The following is a 22,834-nucleotide window of genomic DNA, read 5'->3' on the forward strand; positions in this document are numbered from 1 at the left end:
TAAATGTGTGCTAAGAATTTTAAAAATATATTTATAGCGAAAGTTATTTCGAAACAATTAGGTTTTAGAGAAATAATGAATATAATATGCAAATAAAATGGGAAAATTATTTATTTTCGCCTCAAGTAAAGGCTTTTATAATCAATTATCACAAATCATGTGAGAAAATATGTACAATCGATTTACATTGTTAGAATCAATTTTAATGCCATTTTCTTACACTGAAGTTAAAAATAATGTAAATAATAAAGCAAGCGTAACAGATTGAATGCCCATTTGCATTCCTCTCTTAACATTGAAAATGGAAGACCCAAAAGTATTACATCAAAAGTCTGTTTTATTTCCAATTGTAATTCCTCACACGTAAAACACGGCTTTTTGAGACTCTTTACACGCACGTGATGTCCTTAAGCGAAACTATTTGTATCTACTTATGATTTTTTCTGACAATGCATTTGAAGTATTTACATGTTCAGAGATATGTTATTTCGAGAATATAGGTACACAACTTCTTCGATAGAAATTCCTTGAAGCCATTTCTATTTTGAAGGACTTCTTCTATCATTTAGAACGGCGGTTCTCAAATGATTCCGAGGAAGAATCAAAAAAGTTCCGAGAGTTAAGCCTTTTTTAAAAAAAAAACATTTTTGAAATCTGTAATTATATTTAAATTTAATCGATAATCTACTATTTACTTATTATTTCGATTGCCTTTATTGAATCGTAATTGAAGTAAAATACCAAAGAGAGAAAGAAATGCAAATTTTTAAAAATATACAGTAGGGAACCGATTATCCGGAACTATCGGGACCATCGCTATTCCGGATAACTGATTTTTCCGGTTTTCTGAATCGCTACAAAAAGCCGTTTTTTTATTGTTAAACCCAACTAAAAAAATTTTTTTTGGAAATAATCTTAAAAAGAAGGAAAAACGATGAAGTAATACACTAATGATTATTTCCAAAATGATGGTAAGGTAAAAATCTTTCAAAAAAGAAAGAAAAATCCTAAAATCTTATGAGGAAAAAAAATTTTTTTTTTTTAAAAAAATGGCGGGAAAATTCATCGAATTTCGTTCCGGTTTTTTGGTTTTCCGATTTCCGGATAACGTGTTCTGTACTGTATAAAGAATGTTCTAACAACAAATGCATTTCAGAAGACCTCCCATAACCACACATGTGACCTATGACGTCAGTGCCCGCTAATCTTTATCAGCAAAATGTCGTATTTTAGTTGAGCTGAATTCCTCTACATAAGTTAGAATGTTAATTAACGATAAGTTGATTAAATGCAGAACAGCGTCGCACATCGAATTAGTTCAAATAGAATTATTTCTCGTCTACTTCTTTTACTTGACTTAGATTTATTATTTGTTTATGTATTTTATTGTAACAGTGATATATTTTTGTTTTGTGTACCTGGCGACTTCGATGCATGATTGGTTTGTTTATGTTACATGGTTTCGAGCCTGTCTTTGTGTGTTAAATCTCTGTGCAAATCCATAGTGAAACAATTGAAATCTTTGTGAAAGAATTTAGAATGTGCCAGTGCTTATTTCATAACAGAACCACAGCCCTCCTGGATCAGTCTGCAAAAACTGAGCCAGGTGGTTACACGCCAACGCGGGATATCTGCACGTGACGTAGTGTGCGTATCTCGTTCCTGATTGGTTGCTGAAACGTGGCATTTGTTTATGTTAGCAACAGTTCTTTCCATTCTATTTCGAGTAGGCCAAGTATCAATTCTCTTAGGTGATACAGTCTAAATTCTTCCAGAAAGATTCTTTCTCAAAAATTTCAATTCTTTCGCTATATATTTACACAGAGACTTGACACAGAAACAGGCACGAAACCACGTGGAAAATAAACAAACTAATTATGCATCGAAGTTGCCACGCACACAAAACAAAAATATGTCACGGTTAAAATAAAATACATAAACAAATAATAAGTATAAGTTAAGTAAAAGAAGTATAGATGAGAAAGAATTATATTTCAACTAATTCGATGTGCGATACGTTTCTGTACTTAACGTTTCTGTGCTTAAGTAACTTATCGTTAATTAGCATTCTAACTTACGTAGAGCAATCATTTAATTCATGTTATATCAATTCATGTTTTAGCACAAAAAATGTAAAAAAAAAAGTAAAATATTTTGAGAACGGGTTACATTGCATATTGTTCAATAACCAATAGTTTTCAAAATAACAGCAAATATTGTAACTTTCAAGATATAAACGTTAAGTTAATTGAAAAATGATAATTTTTAAAATATAACGTTATTAAGTTGAGTATCAAGTTATGATCTATCTCAAGTTTAAAGCTTGAATAGAAAAATAGCTACTTGTTCACTTTATGAGATATGACAGGATAAGGGTTCTGTTCATTGTTGTCTGGAATGTAAGAATCTATATGGTACTTCTTCTTCCGTCGAACTTGTTTTTTAAGTTTTTTTTAGCTTCGTTCATTTTTCTGTGTCATTGATAAAATACGAACTTCAAAATGTATTTTTCATTCATGTTTCACAGAGCACATATCGATGCACACATGCATTTTAAACCATTTTTCCTTCTTTGAAAATTTTATGTTATTTTAGAATTTTAATTAATGCAGTCAACCACGTAAGAACTTCAGAGTAATTTGTTTGAATCTTATGTACAATCCGCAAGCATGCTACAATTTATTTTGTTATTAAATTACACAGTTGTTACTGTTATTAATATTAATGATTTTTGAAATTTAAAAGTTTGTAATTTGAGTTGAATTCGGGTAATTCTATAACCTAAATTGTAAAAAGTTTTTTTTTTTTTTACAATAGCTGTAATTGCCACCCAAAATAACTTCTGATTTTTCAATTCAGAGTAGATTTTAGAGAAGCAAATGATTTTTTTAAATTTAATTTGATTATATTATAAATAAACACGCTAACACAATTCTTATTTCACGGTTATGATTTGATCAATTATTTTATTTATTATTAAACATATAACAAATAATAATTTTTAAATTTTATGCTTACGCCTTATACCAAGAAAAAAAAAATTTTTTTAACTGCTCCGCTTCCTGCTTTAGTTTTAATAAATTGGTAGCGAATGAGATAGTTAATCTTGAAAAATAATCGAACGATCGATTTAATCTAGAAAAATAATTAAGAAATCGGTTGGATTTTATATGATATTTCAAATTTTCGATATCTAGTGGTAGATTGAAAAATGACAACAACAAAAGAATGACACAAAAACTGATATTTAAAATAAAAAATACTAAACTATAAAAAGCTTAAATTTCGTTGATGCTAGAAAATATTGTCTTTAACAAAGCGGAGCAAGTTAGCATCTCCGCTCTTCTTACAAAACANTAAAAGTTTGTAGTTTGAGTTGAATTCGGGGAATTCTATAACCTAAATTGTAAAAAGATTTTTTTTTTTTACAATAGCTGTAATTGTCACTCAAAATAACTTCTGGTCTTACAATTCAGAGTAGATTTTAGAGAAACAAAGGACTTTCTTAATTTAATTTTATTACATTATTAATAAACACGCTTACTCAATTCATATTTCACTGTTATGATTTGATAAATTATTTATTTATTATTAAATATATAATAAGAAATAATTTAAATCTTATGTTTACGCTTTTATCAAGGAGAAAATTTTTTTTTTATCTGCTCCGCTTCCTGCTAAAGTTTAAATAAATTGGTAGCGAATGAGACAGTTAATCTTGAAAAATAATTGAACGATCGGTTGCATTTTATATGATATTTAAACTTTTCGATATTAGTGGTAGATTAAAAAATGAAAAAAAAAAACAAACTAATATTTAAAATAAAAAATACTAAACTATAAAAAGCTTAAATTTCGTTGATGCTAGAAAATATTGTCTTTAACAAAGCGGAGCAAGTTAGCATCTCCGCTCTTCTTACAAAACAATTAAAACGCAATAAAATAACAAGAATAAAAATTAAAAAAAAAAAAAAAACAAAANAAAAAAAAAAAAAAAAAAAAAAAAAAAAAAAAAAAAAAAAAAAAAAAAAAAAAAAAAGAACTCAACTTTTTTTTAAATACAAATATGAATACTAGAAAATGCTGTCTTTTACAAAGCGGATCAATTTGGCATCTCTGCTCTTCTTACAATAATAATTAAAACTTAAAAAAATAACAAGAATAAAAATTTAAAAAGAAAAATTCAACTTTTTTTGTTATGAATGCTGATTAAATGCGTGAAAATTATAAGAATCTTACCTTTAATTTTTAGTGCCATCTAAATCCAGATCTTGCAGGCTTAGATGCACCTGGAAAAGATTAAAAAGTGATAGTTACGTAAACATTGTATTTTATAATGTTTAGGATCTATCAGAATATTTCATTAACTCTAAATGTTTTTAGATTGGTCCAAAATCTGCGGATTTCAATTTTAAAGTGAAAACTAATATTAAAAAAATTTAGCTTCTTTAAAACAAAACTAATACCTCATTTAAATATTTTTCAGGTGAATACCGACTCTCTTTTATTTTTATTTATTCATTTATTTTTATTTATTTATTATCATTATTATTTTTTTATGATAAGTATAATTTTTATTATGTATTTATAATAATTAACGTTAATTCTTTTCATAAATAAAAAGTAAGCATATTGAGCAAAGAAATGGATTAAGAATTTAGGTCAACTATATAAAAAAAATAGCGCATAAATTGAATTTTTATTACAATTGTACTGGAATTTTATTTAAATTAAATGATATTTTGCATTTTGTCAGTTTTCTGTTATTTACCTTTTGCAAAGTAGGTCACTTTTTTTTTTTGCTGACTCCCTTCTTTAGCAAGGTAGCATTAATTCGATTCACCTATAGAAGTCCAAGGTCATATTTTAAAAGCATATGGCAGCGAAAACGACCTTTAACCTATTCGAACCCCTTCTTAGATATCATCAACAAAAAGAAGTTCTGCTGCAGACGCTACGGTACTTTTCGGTTTGCTGGGCACAAGGAAATTCTACTCTTTTTTGTTTTAATCTTTTTATTTTATTTTATTTTTTAAAATTTTATTTAATTTTTATTCGTTTGAAAAAATAAATGAATAAAAAAAAATTAATAAAAAGTTGGCGGAAGTCTAAATTTTTTGGCGACTTTTTGCTTGCGCCCGGCTAAACGAAAAGTAATCATACAGACTTTACTATTCCTAATACATCACATTTGCTAAAGTTTAACTATTTCAAGCTTTGTACAAAAGGAAAAATAACTAACAGTAGAACCATTTCATTTCTAGATTTTCTTTTAAAGTAAAGTAAAAGCTGATTATTTATGATTATAAATTATCTTCCATTATTCACTTTTTTTCCAGATAATAAATAGTTCTCTTTGTACCATATAACTAATTAATAAGCGTAGTTAGTTTAAGAAATTTTATCCCTCCCAAAAATAAGGTGGATAACAGGTTTAATAAGGATAAAATACGGAAGGTAACAGGTTTTACTACCAGTTTCAGTACCCTGCTTTTTATTTCAGCAATAAAATATACGATTAGCCTAAAATCATAGCCTTCATAAAAAATTAGCCTTCATATGTTAAATATGAAGTAGTAAAATAACGATGTGGTTTGTTATTTGAGTTTCGCTACATTATTTTTATTGTTTGAATCAACTTCGTTTTTCACACCATGATTGCGACATACAAAATAAAATTAACCAATTATGAAAATATTTTGCTGCAATCGAAAAGACTTTTTGAAAAAGAGAAATACTGTTTTGAAAAAATGTTGAAATCAGTTAATTTCTTTAAAGTGTGTCAGCTGTTTGTGAGATATTGTTTTGTTTTATATATTTATTTTCTATAATTAGGCGTAACATTTCAATTTTATTAGCTTTAAAATAAATATCTTCTATATTATATAAAACGCTAATACGTACGTATGTATGTATGTATCAATAAAACCGATGATATTTCTTTTCTCGCGCTGGCAACAGTTTTCTTTTTTAAATGATTGAATTCGGCGCGCAAGAGCACGTAGTGAGCAACCAGATAACAATAACCAGAGTGAGCATTATCAGGTTGTTCAATTCAGATTCATGCACTAAAAACATGACAATATTTAATTTAAACTCAATTAGGAATTAATTAATTAATTGAAGTGAGAATGCTTTAAAAGGCCGCTGTTGAATTGATATTTTTCTACTGGGAGCTACCTAAACGTCTAAAAAACGTTTAAGTGTTTGTATTGAGTGCATTGAATTTTTTTATATTTCGCGTTTATTTATGCATTGAATTTTCACGCTTTAAAATGCAGAATATTAGTGAAGCAATATTTGATAATTTATTTTGCTAATATGTTTCTTATTTAGCTAATGTTTTGATTTTTTCACCATGTACAATCTAAATAGCTAATATACTTTTTTAAAAGCCAATAAGAACATTGGTAGAATTCTTCTACATAAGTACAATACTATGTCTTTGATGATAAAATACTATGTCTTTGATGATAATATATTATGTCTTTGTGCTAGAACATTGTGTTCATTGGCGAGCGAGCGCAGCGAGCCATGGTTCACTGCGTGAACCACATAGGATTGCGTAGCAATTCTCGGGGGTTGGCGAGCAGGGGGCGGAGCCTCCTAGTTTCATTTAATTAACAAGGCATATTTTTATTAAAACTTTCGTTTGATTGTTGTTTATTTATTGTCAACTAATTTTGTGTTATTTTTCTTTTGTTTTTATAACACTTGACTGTTTTCAAAAAAATATTTTAACCCTTTAACGCAGATAGCATAACGATGTTCCTGTTATATATATTTTTTTTCAGACGCTCTAATTACCAGCAGAAAAAATATTTTGGCATTTTTAAATTATAAAAAACAGTCTAACAGTTACAAAAAATCTGTTAGACTATCAGAACTATATTTGTACTAAAATCGAAAAAAAAAAGTTTTATTTTTTTCCATTTAAATTTAAAAATTTATTTAATAACTGATTTTGTAAATTAAGGAAATTTCAATGATGAATAACTGTTTCTCTTAGAACTAGATAACTGCAAATAAGTGCAAATTTGAAAAATTATTGTTTGGAAGTGAATCGTGTTTTGAAGATTTTACCTTTAACGCAGAAAAAAACACAGGTGTTTCATACTGTATTTCATAACCATAAATTATTAAAATGAATAACCATAACCATAACCATAAATAACCATAAATGCATAACCATAATTTCATAACCATAATAATAAATTATTAAATATAATATTTTTCACTTATTTTGACCTATATTAATAGAATTAATACAATGAAAAAATATGAAAAGTATGTTTAATAAAAGTTTCGTCTCAAAGGATTTTAGGTAAACATAGATTTTAGGCTTATGAACAATCACTAACCAATTATTACCAAAATAATTTATTGATTACTAATTTGAAATCATGTATGCGAATTGATATCGTGGCACTTTAAATGTAAGAATAAGCTTTCCAAATTTGTATTGTTGATTTTTGACGAAAATATGCAAAAGCATCCATTACTAAAATGTAGAAAAATTCTGCAACAATTAATATTATTAAATGAAATTGACAAATACATATTATAGTAAATAAATTTTAATAAATCATATCCTCAAAATTTCTGTTCAACAAATTATCGAATTTACTTTGAAAAATAGGCTAGAACAGTATAGTACCAAGTACTTAAAAAATTTAATCTAATAATAAAAAAGAACAAACCAAAATATTTTCAATTTATGTCGTAATTAGAGGAATTGATATCGTATATTAAAATTCTACCTTAACTTGATTTACAAAATACTTATTAAAAACGTTATTTCACAAAATTAAAATATGTAGTTTTACTGGATTTATTACGATTAAAATTACATGACATTTCGCTGACAATCAATTTATAAACTATTTTTCTAACTCGTTATAACAAACATAACTATAAAAAATATTTCGAGGGGAAAAATGTAGTTTTTAACTTGACCTTAACTATATCAAAACTATAATCATCAAGGTTAAAATGTCATAAAAATTTTTTGTTGCATTTTTTGTAATTTTTTTCTTTTTTAGGTTTTTTTTTTTGTAATTTTTTTAAATTTTTAGATTTTTTTTAAATGTTGAACAGTTTTTCAAGATATAAGAATTTGTTTTTCAACAACATATATTCCTTTTATTTTAAAAACATCAAAAACATTTGATAATACAAATGCAATTGGGATATTCTTGAAAATTGTAACTAAAAATTAATAAATTCCAATTTATCTTTATAGGGCTTCATTTCTTTCATAAATTACATATTTATTTTAATAATTTCCATAATCTTTATATAAAATTATAATTTAACTACAATTAATATTTTTTTTAAAGAAGTAATTATAAAACCTGTTTTTGAAAATGTTTAAGGGCATTGTTTTTTATTTTAAGGAATTTTGTTTTGATTTTTAGAAGCTTTTTTGCATTTTTAAGCTCATTTTTTTAAAAAAAGTTTAAGTTATAAACATGAGCCGCGGTAGGTCATGCTGATGATATAGCGTTCGTCTCCCATTGCGGTAACCCAGGCTCGAATCCCAGCAGTGGTTGATACTATTTCTGCTCCCGCTTGCACTCCACTCACAGTGCTGACGTAAAATATCCTCAGTGGTAGATGGACAGGGGTCTGTTTAGAAGAAATTTGGGTCCGTTAACGGACCCTTCACAAAATATCTTTTCATAAAAACGGACCCTTCACAAAATATTTTAACTTAAAAACGGACCCTTCACAAAATGATTTTTCTTATAATCGAACCCTTCACAAATTTGTTTATCTTCATTATTATTTTGTTAATCGAATAAACATTTTCCAGGGCAGATAACAAGAAAGATGGATGTAAACGAATTAAGTTTTGTTTTCGGCAGACGATTCTTCCATTATTCGTCCGAAATGAATATTCTGCGTTCAGCAGTATAGGCTAAATACCAAATATTTGTATGTTGCATCTCTAATTTAGAAGCAGCAATTGTTGTTTATTTTTAAAAATTTAAATTTTTTTATTATAATTTTACAGTGCAGAGCATAATCTTGTAACTCCTTGAAAAATAAACTCCTTGAAAAAGTTTTTTTTTGCAATAACGGACCCTATTTTCGCAAATTCATAAAAGCGGACCCTGGTTGAAAGAATGTGAGTAATTTTTTCACAATTTCACGAAAAACGGACCTTTCACAAAATGTCTGGACAGACCCCTGATGGATCATGGGTTGGAGTCCCCTTGCAGTCAGGCTAACCATGGAAGGTTTTCGTGGTTTTTCTCTCCATGTAGTGCAAATGTGAGTTAGTTCCATCAAAAAGTCCTCCATGCAGACTAGTTTATTCCATTGTTTGATCCAGGAGTTTCTTGTCTCCTTGTTGGGTTCAAAATTACAAGACTATGGAGTTGAATATTGATAGTCCTAAACTCGGCTGTAAAACGTCGGTTATAAAAATAAAATATCAAAAGTCATCAACATTCTTACCATGATTATCACACATAAAGAATGCGAAAGGATATCTTTCCTGAAATACATAATATCAAAACAATCACTGATTATTAAAATAATCACTGATTTTTAAAAACACATCAAGCAAAACGTTTCTAATTCTAAGTAATTATAGTGTTTCTAAGTGATTAATTCCACATAGAAAAATATAATTACAAAGTGTAAACTTTTATCCTCGATAAATTTTTATCTTAAAACTATTTATCATCGTTTATATATCATGTGTTATGCGTAACAATCCTTTGTGATCTTTTCTTGTAATTATCGATAATCTTATCAGGTTTAACTGTCAAGGTAATAATTAATCTATTCGATTACACAAAACTATTAGTAATATATTTGTTTTTCCTTTTTACAGTTTCGCCCAATGAATTCATGAAGAAAAAGAAATGGCTAAAAGATGAAAAAGTGATGAAATAAAAAATTTTTTTTACACTGAATTATTAATCGGAAAAAAGATTGAAGGTAAGTAAAAATATCGAATGTTTATAGTAATTTTAATAATCAAAATGGCTTGTAAATTTTTTTTTATTTAGCAACCGTTCTTTAGTAATACCACACTTTATTTTCTTATTATTTTCTTTTCAATATTTTTGACACCCTTCTTACCTTTATCACTTTAAACATTTGTAAGCAATATAATAACAATGATATGATGTGTATTTTAATAGAAAAAAAAGATATAAACAAATAATATAAAAGTATTTAATTCGCTAGTTTTAAACTTTTTTATTTTAACCAAATTGCGGGACGTCAAACCTCTTGCTATTCCATTCTTTTCTGCAAGACATAAGTTATTTGCGGTCCCTTCTGTGTAAATCAGCTGTAATTCTATTAAACTAATGTAATTCTATTAACTAATTTTCAAATTCTATTAACTAATATGATTCTTTATTCTATATAAACTAATAAAACTGTTTAAACTATATTAACTAACATAAACTATTTAAATAATTTACTAATAATTCGTATTTAAGAAAATGGGCACAGCTTAAAATATGTGTTATAAGTAGTTCAAAATGGGTATTTTATAAAATGGACATACCTTAAAATGGGGTTTTAAGAAAATCTACGTAATTCAAAATGGGTATTTAAGAAAATGGACACGGCTCAAACTGCGTGTTTACGAAAATGTACGTAATTCAAAATGGGTATTTAAGAAAATGGACACGGCTCAAACGGCGTGTTTACGAAAATGTACGTAATTAAAAAAACATGTTTACAAAAATAGACACAACTCAAAAAGCGTGTTTTAAAAAAATGGACGCAATTCAAAATGAGTGTTTTCAAAAAATGGACTCAGCAAAAAATATGACTTTTCAATGTTCAAATTTAATAACTGAATGAATAATTTTGTACTTAATACGTTCACGCCGGGGTGACCCACCGATGGGTCACACTAGATTGTCTCATCTGGGCAGCGCACCAGAGTAAAAACTGGTAACAATAAATTTCATTTTTTAGTTTTTTTCCGGGAATAATAAAAATCCATAACTACCAATTGTTTTTAACGGATGCAATTTTTATATTGAATTGCTTCTTCGCCGTGATAAATTTCCTTACAGTGAATTGTTATTGTTGAGATATTGTTATTGTATATATGAGATTGTTATTGTATATATATTGAAATAGTTCTTCTACCAGTATTTTCTCTTTTCCCGTACCAGTATTTTCCCTTTTCCCGGCGTGAACGTGCTAACTTATGCTTACTTTTTTTTAAGCATAATCATTATATGGCAAAAACACTGAATTCAGGGTGGCTGGGCAGATTACAGATGTAACTTTTTAGGTATCTCTTCGTATTCAGAACATTAAACGATAAAATAGTTCGAAAAAATCTAACTTCAATGCTATTTTTATGCCACCATTATAATTTATAGAACCTGTAACAACTTGATAAAAAGAAATGTTGACTTTTAATATCTTTTCAAAAAAGACTGATAAAAAATGTTCCAAGTGATTCAGGAAAATGACGACATCATATTACAAATTTTTTGGATCCATTTGTGCCTTTAAAAAAAGTAAAATTTTCATAAGAGAAGTTTGAAAAACGGAATCCAAGTCTGTGTCCATTTTCCTAAATTGCTTTTTCAATTTTCTTAAACATGCAATTTGGGCTGTGTCCATTTTCTTAAACACACATTTTGATATGTGTCCATTTTCTAGAAAACGCATTTTGAGATGTGTCCATTTTTATAACGGCACATTTTGAGATGTGTCCATTATTTTAAAGACGCATTTTGTGATGTGTCCATTTTTAGAGACGCATTTTGAGATATGTCCATTTTCTTAAAAATTCGTTTTGAGATGTGTCCATTTTCTTAAAGACGCATTTTTAAATGTGTCCATTTTCTTAAAGACGCATTTTGAGATATGTCCATTTTTTAAAGACGCAGTTTGAGATGTGCCCATTTTCTTAAAAATCCATTTTGAGCTGTGTCCATTTTCTTAAACATGCATTTTGAGATTTGTCCATTTTCTTAAACATGCATTTTGAGATTTGTCCATTTTCTTAGACAACGTGTATTTTGAGATGTGTCCATTTTCTTAAACACGCTTTTTGAGCTGCGTCAATTTTCCTAAACACGCATTTTGAGCTAGTTTCATTTTCTTAAACACGCATTTCGAGTTAGCTCTATTTTCTTAAACACGTTTCTGGAGCCGCGTTTAGAATAAAAAGCTCACCTGCAAATTGCTTTTTATATTTGATATTTGCTATTGTAACTTTTCAATTTCTCAAATGATTTTGCAAAAATTGTGTAATAATCTTATTCACATCATGAACAATATAAAAGCTATTTTTAACGTACAGCTTAAATCTCTTTTAATATTAGAAAAATCTATAAATTGCAAGTTATTTTCGTATTGCCCAATAAAATTATTCATACAACTTAGCAATTTATTGATACAGCCATAAGAACATATTTCTATTTTTAGAGCTTGTTTCTATTTATAAATGCATATTTTTTTACGTTTCAAGCGCGTGTCTACAACTGCATAGTATCTACTGTTTCCTAAAATAATAGTGAGCCTATTTTTCCCCTCGCATTCTTTCGTGAATCGACTGTTTTCTCGGAGAGGATGAAATTACATTCCGCTTTGGCGGCAACTACAAAGATAATCATATTATTGTGGCAACCCAAACAAAAACACAACAACCTCTAATGGGAAGTCGAGTTTCTAAAAGCGTTTTATTATTATACGAGTCGACCAACAGGCATGTCGCCTTCTATGTGAAAAATAGTTGTTGCTTTTCTGTGTTATTTACTTTTTTTTTGTACGAAACATTAGACTTGTTGTATAGTGGTTTTTCCTAAAAAATGTTAATAGGGAGAATATGTTTGCGTGTTTTCGTTTGGTAAGTTCCTTTTTCTTATTTGTTTCAAACTTTTTATTTTTAGTTCTCTAGAACTTGTGTTTTTTATTAATATATTTTCCGTTTGCATCCTATCAATTATAGTTATCCTACGATTATCTTCTCTTTTTATCATTTGATAAATTTGATTCTGTAAAATTTTTGTTCAAAATTTTTTTACCTTTACCTACCGTCTAGAAAACTTTTAAAAATAGCATTTTTTAGTATTAGATACCATCTTTATTTGAAAAAAAAATCGCTATCTCATGATATTATATCGTTGTAAAGATATTCGAATAAAAAATGTATTGTAATGGCGATATATATGTGTGTAATATTTATACTAATCATATATTTTAACGGTCATATGAACATTTTAATTTTGAAAAATAAATGTTAAAATGAAATCATTTAATTACCACTCTTTATCTTTTGGATGTGTTTTTTTCTTTGTAAGAGTGATTTTTTCAAAATATTTTTCTTAATTTTTATTATATATATTTTTTTAATATTACTAAGAGACTCGCCCTTTGCTCGCCAACCCCCGTAAACCGCTTCGCTTTCATTATTGTCCCCCCCCCTCTTAAGAGCCGATATTTTCCACAAAAACACGTAATATTTTGTTTTTTAACTATACAATTATTGTAGCTTTTTAAAAGAACATTTTGTTAACATGTTAATCATAACGAAATTAACCAAATGGAAGATTACGTGATGGATTTTAAAAATAATCATGTGAACTTGATAAAAAAAGAAGTTAAAAAAACTGGAAAAAAATCACGAAAAAGAAATGAACTTTTCCATAACTTTCGAATAAATTGGAATTTTGATAAAAACCCAGTTCATAAATAAATATGGCCTTTTCATCATACCAAATTTCAACTCAGCAGTTGCCATTCCCGTGACCCGTATGGTGTTGTTTAGCCTAGACCAAAGAAAGAACCTTTCAAGAAGTTTAACAGTTAATAATTATTGAATGTTAATTTTTTTTATTCCATTGTCTTCCCTGTACATTTTTATACACATCTTTGTAGTTTTCAGCTTACAAGTCTTATAATTAATAAATTAATAACAAATGGTTCACTAAATTAAAAGTGGTATTACTGTTAAATATATTTACCACGGTTAAGGTTAAGTTATTTATGCCTTTCAAAAAATGTCTCACTTTAAAGTAAACACATATGTGTGTAACAAATCCTATGGAATGTTTTTGTAATGTTCATATACAAACTAGTTTAAAAGGTCCTCGAAAAAAGTTAGCTAGCCAGTTACCGTGAGAAAAATTAGCTAACACTTTTGATTTTTTCATCTGATTCTTTGATTTTGTCATAGCACTTCTGTAAGAATAAAGATGCGGTAAGAGGAGCAGCAAACTATAGTTTGTCTATAGTAAGAACTCCCCAAACAAATTCGTCTGGACCCGTGGCGGTGACTATGGTAACGAGGTATAACTAGGGATGTGTGGTAATTGTTTAGGACAGGTTTCGGCTCGGGTCAGCGAAAAAAAGGGAAATTTTTCCTTCGGTCTACTGTGTTAGCTCTAGAGTGAAGAGAAGCTACCCTCCATGAACGCTATTCTTGTTTCCATAGCAACAGACAGCCTCAGACTTTGTGACAGGGGGAGTTCTTACCGTAGATAAACTATAGTTACAGAAAATGTTAACTTGCATGTAATATGTTACTATATTTATTATATTCTACTTCCTTTTGTTCTATTCCCTGTCTATATTTACATCAATAAAACCATCAGGTATTTAAGGACTTTTGCACGGTGGAAAAAAGAAGTTGCGTTTTAAGAGTAACTAGTAATAGAAAATGTTTTATTCGGATTAAATACTAGTAATAGGGAACTGGGTAGAAAAAAATAGTACTCATTGTTTAATTGCAAATTACAATTTCATGCTTGGCGATTCCTTAAAATTGTTTAAATTACAACGTTTCTCCAAACAAAATTTTCTGAAATTCGCTTTGATGTGCCAACTGTATAATATATCGAAAAAGCTTTTCTATTGAATCTGCGGTTTTTATGTTTTCCTTTGTGCTTTTTTTTAGTTATTCAATTCCTACTATTATTTCACACTCTCCCTATATCTTGTTCAAATTTTCAATCGTTAGTAAAATACTTTTTGAAGTTATACTTCTTATGCGACTTCCAACAAGGTTGCGTTAAACGTTTAACGCTGCAATTTTATTGGCCGGGAAATCACGTGGTAGGATCCAGTTTTCCCTCATTCATTTCCATACTGTTTTGGTTATCACTAGCATAAAAATAATAAAAGTATTGTTTTTCTACAAATATTTTTTTAGTTTGTTTTGATACACATATAATTTAATAGGGTAGTATTTTTTATTTTCAAATTTAGTGGATAACAATTGTAAAAAATGAGTGAAAACAATCCCACGGACAATGCGACGGATTTAAGGTTATGTCAAGGTACGTCTCTTGTGAATATCAATTGATTGTTAGGTTTTCTCTTCTGAAATTACATTCTGAAATTACATTCACAAACATAATTATTCAGCCATTCTAGTCCAAATATATTTTTTAAACTTGTAGTAGATGACGCTTGATGTTAATACAGTTTTTTCAAATATTAATTAATTAATTAAATTTAATTAATTAATTTTAGCTTTATATGAAAAAAAATTTGTAATTATTTAATAAAAAGTAACTGAAATAAAACAATTTCTTTGTTGACCTATGTAGAAATTGACTTTAAATTTTTTTTTTTTATATTACATGTTTTTTTATTAGAAACATGGGTTAAATAACATCTTTCCAAATTCTAAGAATTGAATTGACGTGGCACGATATTCATGAATTAATTTGGCAGAATACTGCGGATAAAGCTATATTTTTTTAACCGTACAATATATCAAAAAAGATTCTCTATTGAATCTGCGATTTTTTATCTTTTCCTCTGTATTATTTTCATTTTGTTAGAAATATAGGTTAAATAAACCTCAACTGACAGAGTAAACAAACTTATTGATACTATTCGTAATGTTACGACTTCTCTCAAGGTATACAAAGAGAATGATGGAGAAATTAGTGATGAAATCGAATCTTTATTACTTAGAATCGAATCTTTAATCTTTATTTCGCAACAAATTAAACTAACTAAGCTTTTTTTTAAGTCTAATCCCAGTTGTCGTCAAGTTTTTCGAACTAGAAATGGGTTTAAATATATTCCTTATTATGATGTATTTTATTTTTTACTATACACGATATCTTTATTAAAACGTGGATGTAAGGAGGTTTATTTGAAAATAAATGGCGTTTTTGAAACCAGAAATAAACTTTAATAATAGTTGGACACTGGTTAAAAACAGACATAAGTTGCTGTAAGTATACATAAGTGCGTAGTTGCTATTTTACGCGATTTTCGGTAAAAAGAATGGTAAAAAAATCATGTGAAAAACATAATTTTGCAGCCATTTTTTGATTGAAGAATCAATTTATAATATATTCTTTTTTAATAATATATTTATGACACTATTCTCATATTTTCTTTTGTTACCATTTTGCTTTGATAAAGGCGGCCTAAAATCATTTTTGACTACCACGAAATTATAACTCGATTAAAAACTTCCATTCGCTTCAAAAAATTACAAAGTAGAAATAAAGAGTCGATCTAATACAAGCGTTCAAAAATAGGTGCCCATTTTCAAGACTTGCATCACGTGAATGAGAAGAAAAAAGAGATTTGAAATATAATACGAAAAGTTGCTTACGAAAAATTGAAAAATAAAGTTGGGCGAGAAAACTACAAAACACCACTGTAGCCGAGTGAGAAAATAGATGAAAAGCAGAACAAGAAAAACCACAGTGGTCGAGAGGAGCAAATCAGGGTAAAATGCGCTATTGAGAGGTGATAAGGAACTACTGTGGTTAACAAGAGAATCTGTATTCAAACGAATAAAACAAGATTCCAGGGCATCAAGATGAGCTGATGTGATTGGGTAGCAATATCATTTTAATTTATTTTATCTCAAAATTAATTATTCGAATACGCTGCAGAGAAAAATAAGTTATTTTTAGAATTTTGTACTTTAAATAACTACGATTGAAAATAAACAAACTGTATTGCCTCAAGCAATCTAAACTGTAAGGTTAATTATAACATCATTAGAAGTGTTATATAATTAGTAATTTTCGTAACGGGTGAGCTATGCAGTAAAAAAAATCGATGTATTATTATAAAGCATTTTAGAAGTATTCATTTGCATATAATCTTCATAACGAATCAATTCATCATTTCATTAATATTTGTTGTATCATTTTTATTATGCAATACCATTTTAATTTATTTACTGCAGAACAGTCATGATGTATTTATCTTTTCATTTAAATTTAATGAGGAAAAAAACAAACAAATCATCTCAAGATTTGTAGGGAATTTTATCCTGATATATTTCATTCTAAGAAAATTCTATTCTCTCATTTAAAGAGATTTTTTGTTCTGAAATTATAGGGTTGAAAGTTTGTTTCATTGCTTTGGACTTTTAAATTTAACACAAATGAGCGAAAGAGCTGTTCAAACTAGTTTTAAATCCAAAGTGCAGGATTTTAAAAATATTTCTGTTCTATTATTCAAACCACAAATCGCATAATTTTATTGCTTTAAAATTTTTAAGAAAAATTCATAAAAGTTCCAAACTTTATCAAGCGCTATTAATCCTAATCTAATAATCCCTTCTGATTTTTTCCTTTTTTGAAAGGTATTGTGCTTTCTAATAATACTACGTCATCAAAAGTTTCTTAAATACAAAAACATATTAAGAAAACGTAAATTATAAAATTAAGCCTAAAATCCAAGATGGCGGTTCATTTTAAATTCATCACTAATGTTATATTTTGATATCAGTTATAATAACTGATTCAATGACATAGCGAACCAGCAAACGTAATTAACGTGAACTATTCTTTGTTTCATTATCGAACAGTTGCTGTATGTAAACTTCTCTGCTTGTTTTTTCATCAACCACCTTTGTTGCAATAGTTCAAGACCTTGAACAAACCGTCTACCATTTCATTCGTTCCATTCCAGATGTCTGTTTGTGCAAAAGGCATTATTTATTTTCATTCCTGGAGGCAGTAGTAACATAGAATAAAACGCGAGAAAGAAAAACATTTATAAAAACGTTCCATCGTCAGCGTTGAATTTGAAACTGATTAGAAAAAAATGTTTTTGTATAATTCTTGCTCGGCAGTTTTCCAAGGACTGGGAATCGTGTTTTTCCTTATCGCGATATCGCTTGAATATCGCGTGTCGCGCGGTAATGGAATTGTATAATGGATGAAAAATAGAAAAAAAGAAGATAGTTGATGTCCGAATAGATGGTGTTTACGAAGTGAAAATATCTCGGGTTCGTTCACGCGTATGATGCGGCGTCTGCATGCAATGTAGCGTTAAGTTGTTTCCAGAAACTATTTCTTAATTTGATTTATGTAATCTGTCAAGTTGTGTGTGAATAACATGCAGCTACCATTAAACCTTTAACTAGGATTCAGTTAAATTTTTGTTAATATGCAGTCCTCCAAATAGCTTGTCTTCACAGTCCCTGACCAAAGCCGCTCCTGTTTTTTATTTACGTGTCTTTATTTTATTAATAACTCGTTTGCGCCCAGCTGTACCGTCTTTACTCATGGCTGTGCCCGGGGCACCCAAGCATTCAGGGGAGCCTTGGGAATTTTACTTTTCATAAACTGTATTAAACAGGGTGCGTAGCGTTTTTAAAAAGTGCTTAAAGATGCTTATTTTCGATTTTAAAAGCCCTTGATGGTGCTTTTTTCATTGGGTGTTTTTAAAAAGTGCTTAATTTTCCATTTTTTCAAAATGAGATTTTTTGTGGATTTCCGCTTCGAATTATGCAAAAAGACACTGTTCACATTGTTCTATTCAACGTTTTCATAATTAATTCAACCCCAATCTGTTTCTGCGTATAGTCAGTCAGTAGCGTATGAAAATGTCATTCGTTAAACATGATTCAAAATTTCATGATTTTTGACAATTGCCAAAAACAACGCCAAAAGTTTTTTTTTGACATGACGGTTGAAACAAGATAAAACCGTCGATTGTCAAAAACTTTCCAACCCTGCCTAATTATGATATTTTTTTAAGTGCTTAAAAATATTTTTTAGTGCTTAAAAGGTGCTTATTTTTTGTTGAATAATTCGGCAACGCACCCTGTTAAAAATACTAAAAATGCCATTTAAAAAAAAACTGTAGCATTGTATAGAGAAACTGGTTACAAATTTCAAAAATCAGCTATACAAAAGTATCTAAGATCTATTTAAAAAGGTCTCACGCAACAGAAAATAAAAAAAATTAAAAATTGTTCCCCAGTGCAATCAATATTGGTGCAAGTGATAAAAATGTTTTGCAAAAGTTGGCGACACTGGTTTTAAAAAAAAATCTTTCTAAATTTCAATATACATTACGAAAAAAATAGCTCTCATTAAAATATATATGAAACATAATTGTGAGCTAGACAAATTTAGAGCCGTTTCTGGCGTAATCATGCCAATCAGACAAGTGCCTTGAAGTTCTATATCATAAAATTAAATTACAGAATTCATTAAAAGACCTTCACAATTCGTTAATTTTTGTTTTATTCCCTGCTGAAACATAAAAGATCCTTAATTAAATTAAAAGAACTGAATATGATGACTGCATAATGCGGTTAACTAAATTTTCTCTTCTCGGAATATTATAATTGGTAACTGTAGCGTAAAAAACACAATTTTGTGGTTCTTTTTTTCCTGCTTTTTTTTAATGAATATATGGGTGTTAGTTTCGTAATAACATCCTGTTTTAATCTTGAGGTTATTTTATAAACGTGTGGTCTGATTGATTTTCTTTTTTAATTTTCGAAGCAGTGCAATGTTTTATTCTCTTGTCTTAGTGTTTTAATTTTATTCTTTTATTAATAGTAAATAATTAATTGTATTTTAAGTAATATTCTAAATACATCAACTTTAGGTTAACCCTTTGATGCAGAGGGGAAACATGTGTCCCTTTTATATATTATTTTTCTGGTGCTCTAATTACAAGCAGAATTATATTTTGGTATTTTTAAAAAAAGCAGTTTAATGGTTACTAACAAAATCTGTCAGATTATCGGATACTCTAATATAAAATGCAAAACAAAAAATAGTTTGAATAAAAAAATTTTTTTCGTTCGTATTCAAAAATTTATCAATAATCGATTTTGTAAATTACAGACATTTCAGAACCTTTTTCCTTAGATTTTTGTGCTGATCTCAGTCATTATTACTCGTTACCAGTTTGTCTCATCCATGTCAAGCACTTTCGATCCTGTCTTGTAATACAAAATAAACAGTTTTGCTTAGATTTTTGTGCTGATTTCAGACATTGTTATTCGTTACCAGTTTGTATGTCTCATTCATGTTTCTCACTTTCGATCCTGTATCGTAATATTAAATAAAAAAATTTCCTTAGATTTTTGTGCTGACTTCAGACATTGTTAATCGTTATTAGTTACCATGCCACTCGCTTTAGATTCTGTCTCGTAACGCAACACAAACATTTTTCCTTAGATTTTTGTGCTGATCTCAGTCATTGTTACTGGTTACTAGCTTGTCTCATCCATGTCAAGCACTTTCGAACCTGTCTCGTAATACAAAATAAACAGTTTTGCTTAACTAGACTTTTGTGCTGATCTCAGTCATTGTTACTCGTTACCAGTTTGTCTCATCCATGTCAAGCACTTTCGATTCTGTCTCGTAATACAAAATAAACAGTTTTACGAAGATTTTTGTGCTGATTTCAGACATTGTTATTCGTTACTAGTTTGTATGTCTCATTCATGTTTTTCACTTTCGATCCTGTCTCGTAATATTAAATAAAAAAATTTCCTTAGATTTTTGTGCTGATTTCAGACATTGTTAATCGTTATTAGTATGTCTCAGCAATGCCACTCGCTTTAGATTCTGTCTCGTAATGCAACACAAACAATTATCCTTAGATTTTTGTGCTGATCTCAGTCATTGTTACTCGTTACTAGCTTGTCTCATGTATGTCACTCGCTTTCGATCCTTGCTCGTATTACTGAATAAACATCTTTCCATATTTCTTTGTTTTGCATTAAAAATTTGCCGTTTGTTGCTAATTTATGAAATATGGTGAACATTCTTTTTAAATAATACTCTTTTATTAATACTGTCAGAAATCACAAAAAAAAATCGCCTGGAAATAAGAAAACGCAGAAAGTTGCGCATTTAAATCACGTTTTTACACAAGATTTTTTTTCCCTCAATATTCCTGTCAACACTTTTATTACTTTTATGTAAATATTTAATTTTGTTCGCGTGTTTGATATGATTCATATTCTAAGTTTCTGGATGCGGAAATAAAATGCGGAGTCAAACACCTCATTTCTTGTCTCTTTATTTGTTCAATATCATCTAAATTCTATAAAGCTTCCGTGCGGTTGTTCTAATACTTTTATCATATCTTATAAATATCAAATTTGTTTTGAATCCTTTTCGTCTTATTTATATTGAGAGAGCTGTGTTGAATAAGATTCATCCCAACAAAACATTTATTTGATTTATTAACTTTTTTTGTTATTATATATCATTTTACCATTTTTATTTCTAGCACTGTTATGTTGAAATATTTTGAATTGAGATTTATTTATAAAACGAAATTCATTTAGCTTATTGGGCNCTAGACAATTTCGACTTTTTATTTAGACAACATTGTTTAGTTAAATTTTGATTTCATTTTTTAAGTTTAAGAACATAATGTAATATCTTCTAAAAAAAAGTCCAATGTCATATGGGTGGGAAGTAACACTTTGAGGGCCACTTTCACATTCATCAGATTTTGTTATGCTAGAAACGTTTCCTTCAACGGAAGTATCACATTTCTGTACAACAGAAAAACTTACATTGGTACTAGATGCTGTCACCCCACTAATTTCAGGTCGTGGTTCTTTCTCAAAATAATTAAAAATTGTTAAATTCTTGCGCGTTGACATCCTAAAGATTCAAGAACAGCAAATATATATATATATATTGACAGAAATATCCGCTATGCTACGATCTCAAAGTTTCGAGCTGGAATGAATAACTTCAACGAGCACAGTACCTCCAATGGTATTGTTACTGATTTCTTCACTGGTCGAAATAGTGGCGACGTCGGGTTCGGCGATTGAAGGAACTTTTTGTTAAGACAAAACAAAACAGATTTAGCGACAGAGATAACTCTTAGTCTGACTAACTAACTCCACTGTACTCCGTTCCCCCTTTTATATAATTTTTCACTGCTTCTCCAAAATTCTCGATTTGTCTCAAAGACGACAGAACGTCTAGGATTCCAGAATCATCGCGTAAAGACCTCGCGAATGACAGCCAGTTTCGAAAACTATACTTTCAGGACAGAAAGGAACCAGTCCGTAACAGTATCACGTGAATTTGGTCTTAAAAGTACAACCCTATTATAGTAAATGTTTTTTCAGTATTCTGAGAAATACCGCTAGGAAAAAAAAAGTAGGCATAAGGTAAATAAAAATATATAGTCTTAAAAAATAATAGCTCGAAAAATTTCTACTAAAATTTTTATTTTTGCAATTTTGTCTGAGCTCAAGGGGGGTGTTTAAACCCCTANTTTTTCTCGTCTACTTCTTTTACATAATTTAGATTTATTATTTGTTTATTACCCATTGTCAAAATGGGTGTTGTTTTAAGTTTGATGGCATGGGCACCTTATTTGGACGTCATCACACTTTTTGACTGTGTTCAAGAGTAATAGTAAATAGTGCGCATGCGTTGTTATGGCGACGGCTGCTGTTTGATAATTTTTAAGTTAAGTATCGTCTGATTTTTTTTCTTTGTTTAATGTGAATCAAGAAAACGATTTTTTTTTTTTAAATTGGTTGTTTTGCTTAAATCACATAATTATCAAATGCATTCCGCTTACGTAGCAATGATTTTTATTGCTTACTGAAGACTAATAAAAATCA

The 22,834-nt window shown here is 28.7% G+C and overlaps 1 protein-coding gene across 1 annotated transcript in view; it reads left to right on the forward strand.

Moving 5' to 3' along the window:
• Window positions 1-22,834, forward strand: part of LOC107451750 (FYN-binding protein 1) — a 97,344-nt gene that overhangs the window by 33,580 nt on the left and 40,930 nt on the right. The window contains exon 2 of the mRNA XM_071185849.1: window positions 9,845-9,951. The gene's annotated coding sequence lies outside the window, so the exon portion shown is untranslated. The remainder of the gene's footprint in view (window positions 1-9,844; window positions 9,952-22,834) is intronic.

Source organism: Parasteatoda tepidariorum, chromosome 9 (genome assembly GCF_043381705.1).
Source record: "Parasteatoda tepidariorum isolate YZ-2023 chromosome 9, CAS_Ptep_4.0, whole genome shotgun sequence".
Lineage (NCBI taxonomy): Eukaryota > Metazoa > Arthropoda > Arachnida > Araneae > Theridiidae > Parasteatoda > Parasteatoda tepidariorum.